This window comes from Protopterus annectens, chromosome 8.part1, assembly GCF_019279795.1.
Source record: "Protopterus annectens isolate FY-2018-M chromosome 8.part1, PAN1.0, whole genome shotgun sequence".
NCBI classification, from domain to species: domain Eukaryota; kingdom Metazoa; phylum Chordata; order Ceratodontiformes; family Protopteridae; genus Protopterus; species Protopterus annectens.
Window position 1 is genome coordinate 466,439,274 of NC_056742.1, and position 13,743 is coordinate 466,453,016.

Sequence of the window (13,743 nt, forward strand, 5' to 3'; positions counted from 1 at the left end):
GTTATACATCCGATTGATCCTGCTGGGTGCTGCACCTCTTTTTGGCCCCCCATTCTTCTTACAGCCAGTAAGCACATCCCCTCTGACTCATTTGTCCAGTATTCCCTGGCATGCTAGGATACTAAGATATTGGGCACGAGATGAGAGCTGGAGACTGTGATAAGTTACAAGATTTTGTCATAATTTTAAGTTTCAAACTTAATGCATTCTAGTAGTATGGTCTGCTTAGTGTCTGCAGCATCTCCCAGAGCTGTGTAGCCTACTTAATGTACAAATATATATATATATATATATATATATATATATATATATATATATATATATATATACATGTGTGTGTGTATGTATGGGTATATGTCACAATAACAAAACGCCAAAAGCACGAACCTGAAAACATTGAGACCACAACCCTGAAATGTTAAAAGCAAGAACGAGTAAAACATCGAAACAGAAAACAACAAATCCATGTTGCCACATATGCTGTGAATCCTAACATCAGCATATCCCAGCGATCACAGTAGTATTGCATTACCTTCGTTATTTTCTGCTTCCATGTTTTACTCATTCCTGCTTTTAACTTGGGTTGTGCTCTTGATGTTTTCACGTTCATGCTTTTAACATTTTGTTATTTTGAAATATACCCATATATATATATTATTATTTTATTTTTTAATTTGCTTTTTTAACCAACATAGTGTACTGATCCACAGCATGGTAGAGATACAACTAGAAAACAACAAACTTTAGTATAAATGCAACAGTAGTAATGTAAGAGCAAGCAATCATAGAGATACAAGTAAGGATAACGTGTGACATTGTTGCTAGAATTTCCTTGTGTTCTGACTGAGTATGCTTCTCAAACAATCTGGAAATATAAAGCTGATAAGTATATTTTTTGGCACTTTTTAACTGTTCAGAGTTGACTAAAACAAAAATTGAATTCAGTTCAGAATACCGTTTGAATAAATTGCATTTATTTAAACTGTATTTCCTTTAATATTGCTAAAACTTAAGTGTTATAGCTTGCACTGTATTTGAATTGTTCTTAGTGCTGTTTTAGCTGCTTTTCTGTAAAAAAAAAAAAAAAGTTCTAAGCTTGTTTCCTGCCTTTCCCGTAACTAGTCTAGTCCACATACAGATTTGCTGTATCCAGGACTGTTTGCAAGCTTCTAAGCCCCACCAAGCCTTTCTGTGTTGGAGGGAAGCCTACTAGCTTATCAGTGGGAGTGGTAAGCACTAGGTTACCTATCTAACACAAGAGGGGCGGTTTCTAGCCCAAAAAATGTAGTTTATTGGCCGTTTGACCAGTTTTTCCATCTCTTTCAACTTTCTGGTTTTAAAAGCCCACGTTTGTGCTTGTTTCCTGCCTTTCCTGTAACTAGTCTAGTCCAGATACAGATTTGCTGTATCCAGGACTGTTTGTAAGCTTCTGAGCAGCGCAAAAAAGTCTGCTCTTCAATGTTTCCCTTAGATCTGCTAGTTCTCTCCTCTCCTACACTTTTACTAGCTTATTAGTCTAGCACTTTACCAGACTTCTTGTAGAAATTATTGTAGCACACAAAAGTGCTACCAGCACTAAACGTTCTACAAGGAAACAGCTCCAGGTATGTCTAAAGATCAGTTCTCTGTGCTTTCTCCTATTAACCTGGTGAACTTGGGCACCCTGAGGCAATGTAGCAACTGCCTCATGTACACTGACAACCCTCTCCTCTTACCTCTCAACACTTCGAATTCTGAGAGATGCACTTATGTATCCAAATTGGAAGCCACAAACTTTCCAGCCAAGACCGGAATAGGTGGTTAAGAGGAGAAGGTCAACACTTGCACCACACCATATGGAACACTTAGCCCTCCAGAACACACACCAGCACTGCCTTTACATAAAAACACAAACCACACACCCACCTTCACGGAGGCTCTCAATAAAAATCTACCCAAACAGCAGATGCCTCCAAGGCAGAAATGCACTCGACCACCACAACACAACACTAATCACGAGACACATAACTCTCCTAAACAGTGTGTCACTCAACCAAAGCCCCTAAGGCAAAACAGCATGCCCAACACACTAGTCATAGGTGACTCGATAGTGAGGCACATTGATGCCCCACTCGCTAGGTTGAATAAGGAGAAAGTAACAGTCAGCCTGTCAGGTGCCAGGATCTGCCACATAACGCACGACACTTAGGTCCCTCAACAACAGGTAAAAATATGACTCTGTCATTGTACATGTGGGTGTGAATGACCTGAGTCGTACCTCCCTGGACTACATGAAAAGAGATGTGGAGGATCTCTCGGATCATGAAGCCCAGGCGGGTATGACCCTAGCCCTGAGCAGAATCTTACCATCACCCAGAATGATATCACAGTACAAGCAGAAAATTATTGATTTCAACAATTGCCTAAGTTTCTGGTGTCATTCCAAGGGGATCTAGTATCTGTCTGCCTGGGATGACATGACTGACAGATCTTGATGCTTTGCCAGAGATGGCCTGCATCTGTCACCCCGGGTCTTCTGGATACTGGCCAAGGCTCTTGCCACCCCTGTGCCTTTTTAGGCTGTATTCCAAAGACCAGATTACCACCGTAATAGCTACAAACAAATGCAACCTGAGGGTCATGCTGCTCAATGCTAGAAGTCTAAATCTCAAAATGCACTCGCTCGAAGCACTCCTTAAAATGGAGAACATCTACATTTGTGCTGTAACAGAGACCTGGTTCAAAGTAGCAGAAAGCACTCCTGCACTACCAGGCTATAACTCATTACACACCATTTGGCCCCAGAACTTGGACCGAAGCGCCAAAGGCGGTGGTGTTTCCATATTCATAAAGGATGCGCACACCTCCAGACTGGTAGCCCAATATAATGCATCAGAGATACTTCAGGTGCAGCTAACAAGACAGCAGTTGCAGTTGTAGCCTGTTATAGGTCCGCAACCATGTCCCAAGACACTCACTCCATGTTCCTAATCACCCTGGAGAATATTAGGGTCCAACCTAACACTCTCATAATGGGTGACTTCAATTACCCCTCTATTAAATGGGAAAACTACTCATGTACCAATACACTTGCCCAACATTTCCTGGAATTCATTAAATCCAATGCCCTGAACCAGCTCATTCTTACTCTCACTAGAGGTAGCAACATCTTTGACCTGCTCATTACTTTCATGGGTGACCATTACCCTACACGAATAGTCAACTCCTCCCTGGTTAGATCCAACCACAAACTAATCACCTTGGAAATCCACATCCCTCATACACCCTCTGCAAAGGTAACTACCATGAAAAACTTCTCCAAAGCTAACTTTTGGCTTCTAAAAACAGAGGTGGCTAACTTCATGGCACCCATGCAAATGGAGAATAGCTGCATGACCGCTGAATCACACACTAATGCACTGTATGAACACGTACACGAATGCATGGATCTCGCCATACCCAATTGAACCAAGACGCTCTCCTCCAAAAAAAAGAAAGCCAATCTGGTGGTCCCCTGCCATAAACAAACTCTACAACAGAAGGAAGAAACTGATGCAGAATAAGGTGAAGTCCCAAGACTGGAAAAACTCCCTTATCAGCCCCAACAAAAAGTTGAGATCTCATCCCTCATCAAATCCTCTAAAGCTAGCTATGAAAACAGAATTGCAGCAGATAGTAAAGACAACCACAAGGCCTTCTATAGTTATGTAAAGAATCTCCATGGCAATACCCAGATTTGATCTGAGCTACTGCACAATGGTACCTCCTATGCCAAGCCAACAGCTATTGCCAATATACTGGTCGACAGATTCAGTGCCAACTTTACCCCTCTCACCCCCCCAAAGGACTAATCACAATACCAGTAGATTGCCAGACACCCAGTATTACTGCTGCACAGGTTAAAACAGCACTGTCAAAGGCCAAGAATACAGCTTCTATGGGACCTGGCAATATCCCTGGCTGTGTTCTACATGAACTACAGAGTGAACTGGCACCACACCTGTGCGCCCTGTTTAATCACAGCCTAACCTCAGGCTTTGTCCCTAATGAATGGCACGCTGCTACAGTCATCCAGCAACTACAGACCCTGGGAACTATCGCTCCATTAGCCTGACGAGTCTGATATGCAAGGCTATGGAACCCATCATCATGGACATAATAAACAAGGATATAGGGAATCTCCAAACTCTGGATCCCACACAGTTTGGTTTTGTGAAAGGTAGATCATGCCTGCTCAACCTGGTCGACTTCTTTGAGTCAGTCACCAGAGCTGTGGATGAAGGCGAGGTGGTTCATACAGCCTACCTTGATCTGGCCAAGGCCTTTGATACCATTCCCCACTCAGGAATCATAGAAAAACTCACTAGCTAGGCATCAACCCCTATATCACTAGGTGGGTTGCAAACTGGCTCACAGATAGAACCCACAGTGTTTAAGTAGCTGACCCCAAGTCAAACTGCCAACCAGTCATGACTGGAGTCCCACAAGGTTCGATCCTGCGTCCTCTCCTGTTTGGCATCTACTTCTCTGAAGTCTAGGCCAACACAAAGGGAGTCTGGCTGACAAAGTTTGCAGATTATTGCAAATTGGGAGCTATTATTAACTCCCCGAGTGATGCTGACATCCTGCCGAAAGGCCTCACTGAGACCAATGACTGGTGTCAGAACCATGCCCTTAAGCTCAATGCCAAAAAATATGCTGTCATCCCCTTTGGGAAAAACTCAGTTCCCATGAATTACAACATCAGTGGTAGTCCACAGAAGAATTACCACATCAGTGGTAGTCCACTGAACACAGAATGTGTTAGAAGAGATCTGGGAACACAGGTTGACAGCAACCTCTCTTTTGACCACAACATTGCCACTGTGGTCAGAAAGTCCTTCTATGTGGCATACCTCATTACTAAGGGTTTTGCATCCAGGAAGAAAGAGGTCATTGTCTCCCTCTACTCTTCCCTCATTAGGCCAGTAATCGAGTACAATGCCCCATTTGGCATGTACCTCACTAGACACCTGCAACAACTGGAGAGGCTGCAAACGTACCTCACAAAGATGATCCTAGGCCTTAAACACTTGTCCTATATGGACAGATTCAAAAAACTCCAACTATTCTCTGTCTCATATCGCCTACTTAGAGGCGATCTCTGCGTGACTTACAAAGCCATGTCTGACCCAGCTCTGTTAGAAATGCTACATCTAAAGAAATCCCAATCCTCAGCACCACATGCTCCAGAGACCTCAGCCTCATTACCACAATAAACAAAACATGCTGGAGGGACAGGTTCATAACCCAGAGGCTGACTATGCTATGGAATAGACTTCCCATACATGTCAAACCAACCACCTCACTGGCTTTCTTCAAGAGAAATCTTGATGAGTGAATGGGAAATAGAAAATTCACCCCGGGGATCACTCCAGTGGCTCAGCTTGAGAGATGCACTGGGAACTAATGTCAGGTGGCACAATGCCACTGTAATCCTTTGGGCTAAGCTTGTAAAGGCTCCAGGGCCATTAGCCTAGTACACACCTATGAACCTATAAAATGACCATAATCATAAATAGACATGATATAAGAATTTGGTCAGTAAAATTGGTAATAACATTACAGGTACAGTGTCATACCATCATACAGCATGCTATTCATGGGTTCATAGGTGTTTACCAGGTTAAGGACCACAAGGCCCTTTTTAAGCCCAGCCATGCATCCAAAATCTGACAAGTTCTGGTACCCATGATAAGTGTAAACATGGCCTTGGGAGATCAAGCATTTACATGCCACCTGTGTCCATTAGAGACATTAGCACCCATTATATGAAAAACATAATATGAAGAAAAAATATTTTTAGTATGTACAATTGTTATGCATGCAATGTGAATGGGAGGACAGAATTAGTCAAATGAGTAGAAGAAGAGAAAGGATGTAGACAGAAAATACAGAAAAAAGAAAAGAAGTATGGAGGGAGGGTGGGAGAGAAAGAGGCAATAGGAAGTGCTGAGCTATCTCCTATCCAGGATCAGGAAATCCAGGCAGTGCTACAGGTGTTTGGGGACATGTTTACAGATAAGCCAGGGTGAACCCACATGTAGCTCAAAACCTCTTAACACAAAAAATCTGGACAAAGCCAAATATAACAGGGGGATAAGGCCCCAAAAGTAGAGACAATTTTTAATTATTGTTGTTATAAACTCAGAAAGTTGCTAGAATAAAAGACCTTGTGTTACCATGCATTTTCTGAATGATATGAAGTCTGAAACTCAAATGTCTGTCATTATTTAGTGGAGACAGTCCTCACTAATTTTCCACAAAAATCCAGAAAAATCACAAATTTGATGAAGTGCAGACTAAAAATATGAGGCAAAAATCTGGACATTCTGTGAAAATCTGGACAGTTGAGAGGTATGAATCCACATGATGAAGCATCATGTAGACAGAGGGCCTCAAGGGCCTCAGTAGTCCATCAGAGACCCTCAGAGATGAACAGCGTGAGATGTTGGACATATGTGGGGAAGGACTAATCTTGGAGTTCAGTACTTTATTTCTGTTTTAATATGTTTTAAGACAAAATATAAACTAATAAATAAACACACTGTGTTATTTTTAATATGAAATTATGGTTTATATTCCTGATATATAATCTGAAATAGTCTTAAATCCTGGAAGCCAGCATGTGGACAGAGGGATGTTTTGGGTTGTAGGTGGGGGTGGGAGGGGCTGCTGAAAGGGCTCAACAAAATGGTCCAAACTAGGCACAACAGTTACTAAGGACAGACTTGCTTTCTCTCTATGCCTTTGAAGATGTCATTTTGCTAAATAAACATTCACTGACTTGCCCAAGATTATAGCAAATGCTTCTATTCACTGTTTCATTCCAGATACTTAATGAGTCAAATTTATTATAGGAAATTAAAAATCCCAGTAGGAAAAAAAATAATGACACATTCCTTCTACTTAATGATGACAATTAACATAGGCGAAAGTAATGGAAAGGTGTGGCACCGGTCAGAGGACGCTGTAAGAGACTGATGGAGACAAAGAGGGAAGGCAGAGATATGGGAGTGTGAGCATCCATGGATGAATTTGTCACTAGATTTGAGATGGAGAAAGGGAAAGGCAGATCAGAACATGGCTTAAGGTTGAACCGAGCTTCTTACAAAACAGAACTTGTGTTATGTGAAGAGGACATAAAGAGATAAGTCATCATCCATACTGATAATAATGTCCAGAGGCCAATGTAGGTCACTAGAGGTAAAACAATAGAGCTGAATGAGCTAGGTCAAGGGTTAATGAGCTAGGTCAAGGGTTGGTTAGTTTTAGCATTCTTGGAAGTGCTCCTAACTAAACCAGAAAAAAGAAAATGCAGGGCATTAGTAACTGTCCTAAAAAATAACATCAAGCTCAGAAATATGTACTGATGAGAACTGGGGAGCAAATTACCATATCAACATAAGGAGAAGAAAATTGTATTTATTAAAATATTTAAATGCCTAACAGCTAGATGTTATATAGTTAAAACATTAAACAAGTAATCTCCGTGGTATCCCCAAAGTCTCAAAACAACCCACTAAAGTGTAATGGGTCCAAAAACAAAACAGTGTAAGAAACTTCTCTGTGTGGAAGATTTTCAGTCCATATATTTCTAGTTAATCACTGTATATTAATCAGATCAGGCAATAGTAGTAGAAGTAGCGAACTTAAACTCGTCTTAAGTCAAAACAAAACAAAATGTAATAATAGAAAATATATAATTGTACAGCATTACTAAGTATTCAAAAGTAATCCAAGCAAGCAGTCAGTCTGTTTCCAGTCGAAAATACTTAATAAAGTAATAAATAATAGTTGAGAAAAGAGTTTTGAGGATGAGAAAACATCCACAAAACTGTGGTCTTCCAGGAAAAATGTGGTCTAGAGATTGTGCACCAGTAGAAAGAAAGGAACTAAGAACATGACTGCATGGATAAAGGTGGTAGCATGTTACCACTTATGTCATGCAATACATAACAGTCTGCTCATGAAAACAGATCAGGTGCTGTCAAAGCCCCATCACAAGGTTACCTGTTAGACATTATCTCAGAGCATAGCCAAGGGCGTAGATTCATACTAGGCTAACTTCCCTAGGCATTATCTCAGAGCGTAGCATAGGACATAGGTTCATACCATGCTAACTGCCCATATTGGCCATTTTAAGCCCCAGTTACCACAAGTGAGAATCAAACCCTGCACCTTGGGTCTATAAGGTAAACACTTTAACTATTATGCTAACGTTTTCAAACAAGAAACTGCCAGAAAATAATCAAAAGTGGCGATTCTGTGTTAAACAGAGTAACAAGATGTTAACATATATGTCCACGATGTAGAAGAAGGCTGGCAATGCAAGATGTTAACATATATGTCCACCATGTAGAAGAAGGCTGACAGTGCAAGATATTAACATATATGTCCACCATGTAGAAGAAGGCTGACAGTGCAAGATGTTAACATATATGTCCACCATGTAGAAGAAGGCTGACAATGCAAGATGTTAACATATATGTCCACCATGTAGAAGAAGGCTGACAGTGCAAGATGTTAACATATATGTCCACCATGTAGAAGAAGGCTGACAGTGCAAGATGTTAACATATATGTCCACCATGTAGAAGAAGGCTGACAGTGCAAGATGTTAACATATATGTCCACCATGTAGAAGAAGGCTGACAATGCAAGATGTTAACATATATGTCCACCATGTAGAAGAAGGCTGACAATGCAAGATGTTAACATATATGTCCACCATGTAGAAGAAGGCTGACAATGCAAGATGTTAACATATATGTCCACCATGTAGAAGAAGGCTGACAATGCAAGATGTTAACATATATGTCCACCATGTAGAAGAAGGCTGACAATGCAAGATGTTAACATATATGTCCACCATGTAGAAGAAGGCTGACAATGCAAGATGTTAACATATATGTCCACCATGTAGAAGAAGGCTGACAATGCAAGATGTTAACATATATGTCCACCATGTAGAAGAAGACTGACAATGCAGGATGTTAACATATATGTCCACCATGCAGAAGAAGGCTGACAATGCAGGATGTTAACATATATGTCCACCATGCAGAAGAAGGCTGACAATGCAGGATGTTAACATATATGTCCACCATGCAGAAGAAGGCTGACAATGCAAGATGTTAACATATATGTCCACCATGCAGAAGAAGGCTGACAATGCAAGATGTTAACATATATGTCCACCATGTAGAAGAAGGCTGACAATGCAAGATGTTAACATATATGTCCACCATGTAGAAGAAGGCTGACAATGCAAGATGTTAACATATATGTCCACCATGTAGAAGAAGGCTGACAATGCAAGATGTTAACATATATGTCCACCATGTAGAAGAAGGCTGACAATGCAAGATGTTAACATATATGTCCACCATGTAGAAGAAGGCTGACAATGCAAGATGTTAACATATATGTCCACCATGTAGAAGAAGGCTGACAATGCAAGATGTTAACATATATGTCCGCCATGCAGAAGAAGGCTGACAATGCAAGATGTTAACATATATGTCCGCCATGCAGAAGAAGGCTGACAATGCAAGATGTTAACATATATGTCCGCCATGCAGAAGAAGGCTGACAATGCAAGATGTTAACATATATGTCCACCATGTAGAAGAAGGCTGACAATGCAAGATGTTAACATATATGTCCACCATGTAGAAGAAGGCTGACAATGCAAGATGTTAACATATATGTCCACCATGTAGAAGAAGGCTGACAATGCAAGATGTTAACATATATGTCCACCATGCAGAAGAAGGCTGACAATGCAAGATGTTAACATATATGTCCACCATGCAGAAGAAGGCTGACAATGCAAGATGTTAACATATATGTCCACCATGCAGAAGAAGGCTGACAATGCAAGATGTTAACATATATGTCCACCATGTAGAAGAAGGCTGACAATGCAAGATGTTAACATATATGTCCACCATGTAGAAGAAGGCTGACAGTGCAAGATGTTAACATATATGTCCACCGTGTAGAAGAAGGCTGACAGTGCAAGATGTTAACATATATGTCCACCATGTAGAAGAAGGCTGACAGTGCAAGATGTTAACATATATGTCCACCATGTAGAAGAAGGCTGACAGTGCAAGATGTTAACATATATGTCCACCATGTAGAAGAAGGCTGACAGTGCAAGATGTTAACATATATGTCCACCATGTAGAAGAAGGCTGACAGTGCAAGATGTTAACATATATGTCCACCATGTAGAAGAAGGCTGACAGTGCAAGATGTTAACATATATGTCCACCATGTAGAAGAAGGCTGACAATGCAAGATGTTAACATATATGTTCACCATGTAGAAGAAGGCTGACAATGCAAGATGTTAACATATATGTCCACCATGTAGAAGAAGGCTGACAATGCAAGATGTTAACATATATGTCCACCATGTAGAAGAAGGCTGACAATGCAAGATGTTAACATATATGTCCACCATGTAGAAGAAGGCTGACAATGAATATCGTTTGCCCAGCACATTGTCATTGATTCTTCCTTCCTGTTTACTCCTCCCAAATCTCCAGCTTTTTCTTGCCTTTTTAAAACATTCAGTTGTTGGGCTGTATATTGGTCAGTCTGGGAGTCAGCATCATTTGTCCATTAACATCTCCACAAAACAGTAGTTTCCCCTGTACAGGCTGATAACTTACCCTAGAGTTTGAAACTAGTGAAGTCTCCTACCCTCCTCCCTTTCAGCTTAATTCCTTAAAAAGTTACCTTCATGATTGTGTGAATGCATATCATATCCTAATTTTCCTATCAGCTCCGCCTGTCTTGAATCTCCTATTACTTCCCTTTAAATCATTTTACTATCTTAGCGCCTTCTTTGTACCTTTCTAGCAGCCTTGTTTTCTTTTTTTCCAGATTGCCTCCAAAAGTGGACAAATGTTCCATTTAAGGCCTCACAAGTGACCCACAGATTAAGAAAATTATGTTCAAGTCTCTGCAAATGCAGCCCACAATCTTGTGGGCTTTGGATGTTGCCTTTTTAGTCTCTTGCTGGTAGTTCACTCCTGCATTTACCACTATCCATCAGCCCTTTAAATTGCATCATCTTCTCCCATCTTGATGAAATCTGAAAACCAGGTAACAGCCACCTGATAAGCTTGACTTTTTTTCTGACAAACTAATGCAGAAGCTGCAGTACTGTTTATTAGTCAGATTCTTAAAGATAAATTGACTCCTTCATCTGAACCAGCAAAATCTACCTCTTCACAGACAGTACTTCCACATACTTCCTCCTGAGAAAAATTATGCAAAATACTTATTCTATGTTTGGTCCAAGCCATCTGTAACCCTCGATTTTGGCCCACAAAGATGGAGTAGAATGTGATGGCTATAGGCACTATCAATCAGACTCGAGTGGTACCACAGGGATCCATCCTATGACCAACTACATGAATTTTACCAGAAAAATATTCATTAGCAAGAAAATAATGTAGGTCTGATTGGTCATGCCACAGTATGATAACCATTACAGTTTGAGCCTATGAGAGAACTTGGTGATAAGATTCCATTGAAAAATAAGAGGACTGATAGCTGGTGATTAATACAGTGTAAAGTGAAACACATCCACAAAGACAGGAAACATTATTGTGCCACTGAGGAGGTCTGAGTGAGCCTGAAAAAATCAAAGACCTGAAAGGGATCCTCATGGCAAGGATGAATGACACCAACAGCTGAGGGAGGACCATAAGCAAGGAAGGGAGATTCACAAATCTACAGAAAAAGAGTACTGCATTGAGGCATATCAAAGAGGATCCACCTCATTGCAGAGCTCTGGTGAGGCCTCATATGGAATAATCTTTGCAGTTGTACTTTTGGAAACCTTATATAAAGAGGGATATAAAATAAGTGGCAGTGCTAGAGAAGGACAAATTGTGATGAGTGAGCTGGAAAAAAATGGACTGTCAGCAAGCTGAAAGTTATTAATATGGACGTGTTAGAGGAAAGAGTGGTGGGGGTAGTCAGAGTATATCATTTAGGCCAACAGGATTCTGGCAAAAGTGAGGAGCATAACATCTGCAGGTTAATCTAAAAACATGATTGCATAAATAAAGATGGCAACATTTGTTAAAACTGAGTAATCACTACATTATGCAAATCAGGCTCTCAGAGTGTCTTAGCACAACAGCTAGAGGACTGTGCCTCAGCAGAATTATTTGTCAGAGTCCAAGCCATGTGGAAAATGTCTGAAATAAGCGTGGTAATAAGGACTAGTAGTGTCAGTGTGAAGACTCAGAACCATGGACCGATGCCTCATTCCACTGTTTTCATCTTCAATTAATTTGTATTACATTCAAAATAGTAGGTCCTTAGTGGTTGCACATTACATTGTGTCAGTTTATATCTAGCCATTCCAGTTATCAGTTATGCATAACCATGAGAGAAAAATTCCACCCAACAAACTGCCCTCTGTTAACAGTCAGAATTTGCAATGGTCAGTGGCATGGACATTTGCTTCCAGAACTGTCTGGAATTAAATGGCAGATCTAAATTAAAATAAGGCACACGTGTAATGGTAACGCAGTTTTATACAGCTGAGGCCAGCTACTGTATTTCTTTTTCAGGTTCATTAAGGTAACTGTAAAATGATATAATTGTATTGTTGTTCTAACTGCACTGAGAAGGTTTTCATTGTAGCCTAGTTCTGAGGTATTGAGGGGTGGAACGCTGACTATGACCCAGAAGATCCAAGTTCAGTTAGCAACTTGCACACTTAAGAAGCTTGGCAGAAAGTGGAAGTGAGCACCTTATGTCAGTTCACCTATCCAAGAGGAGAGGCTGGAAATCTGCATACAGGAAGGGCACACCTTGGTGGAGACCAGGGCATGTCTCCCTGGTTGCAGGCAGGCTGCTACAGTAGCAAGGTCCATAAGTGAGCTGACAGCATAGATGGTGATGTGTATCTCATCAAATACTCTCACCCACCTACAGCTTCCGATCTCCCATATCCTAAATCCTTAGCCCTAGCCATGTATATAATGCCTGGCCTGATCATAACCTTCTTAATGTGGGGAGTGGCAAATCTCAGAGACCATAGACAGCGAGGTCATTCTCTCCTTGGAGAGGGAGAACCCATCAGTAGGGTCACAATGGGATTCTGTCAGGACACCCCCCCCCCAGGATAGTGAGTGGAGGTAAGGATGGGGGAGAGATATGATGGACTAACTGAGGCATGGGCAAACATTAGTAGCAGGAGTAAGTGGGCTAAATTAGATGAAGCAAAAATAATTGTCAGTGTGTAATTTCATAACTCATTTGTAGCCAGAGTTATTGCTTACTGCACACCAAGTCCTTCAAATCAAAAGTAAAGAAAGAAATTAGGCTATTGTGACTGTGAATTTGACCTGTTTCTGTTTTATCAATACTGGCTTTCAAGCCAATAACATGAACCTAAGACAAGCACTTCAGCTAAAAGAATACAGATTAATACATCAAAGTATATCCAGCTTTATTTTCCAGTAGGCACAGCGCTAGAAAAATCTTAAAGCAGATTCCTGGGTATAAATAAATATGTCAAGTTGATTTTCATCCACTTTACTTTAACTTACATGCCCTTGTTTTTTTAAATTAATGTATCCTGCACAAAGTGTTCAGTTGTGTAAAGTAGAGAAACTTATAAGAGATCAGAATGTCCACTGCTTTCTGAATATCTGGCCTGAAACTCTACTCGCCCATGTTCTTCTTC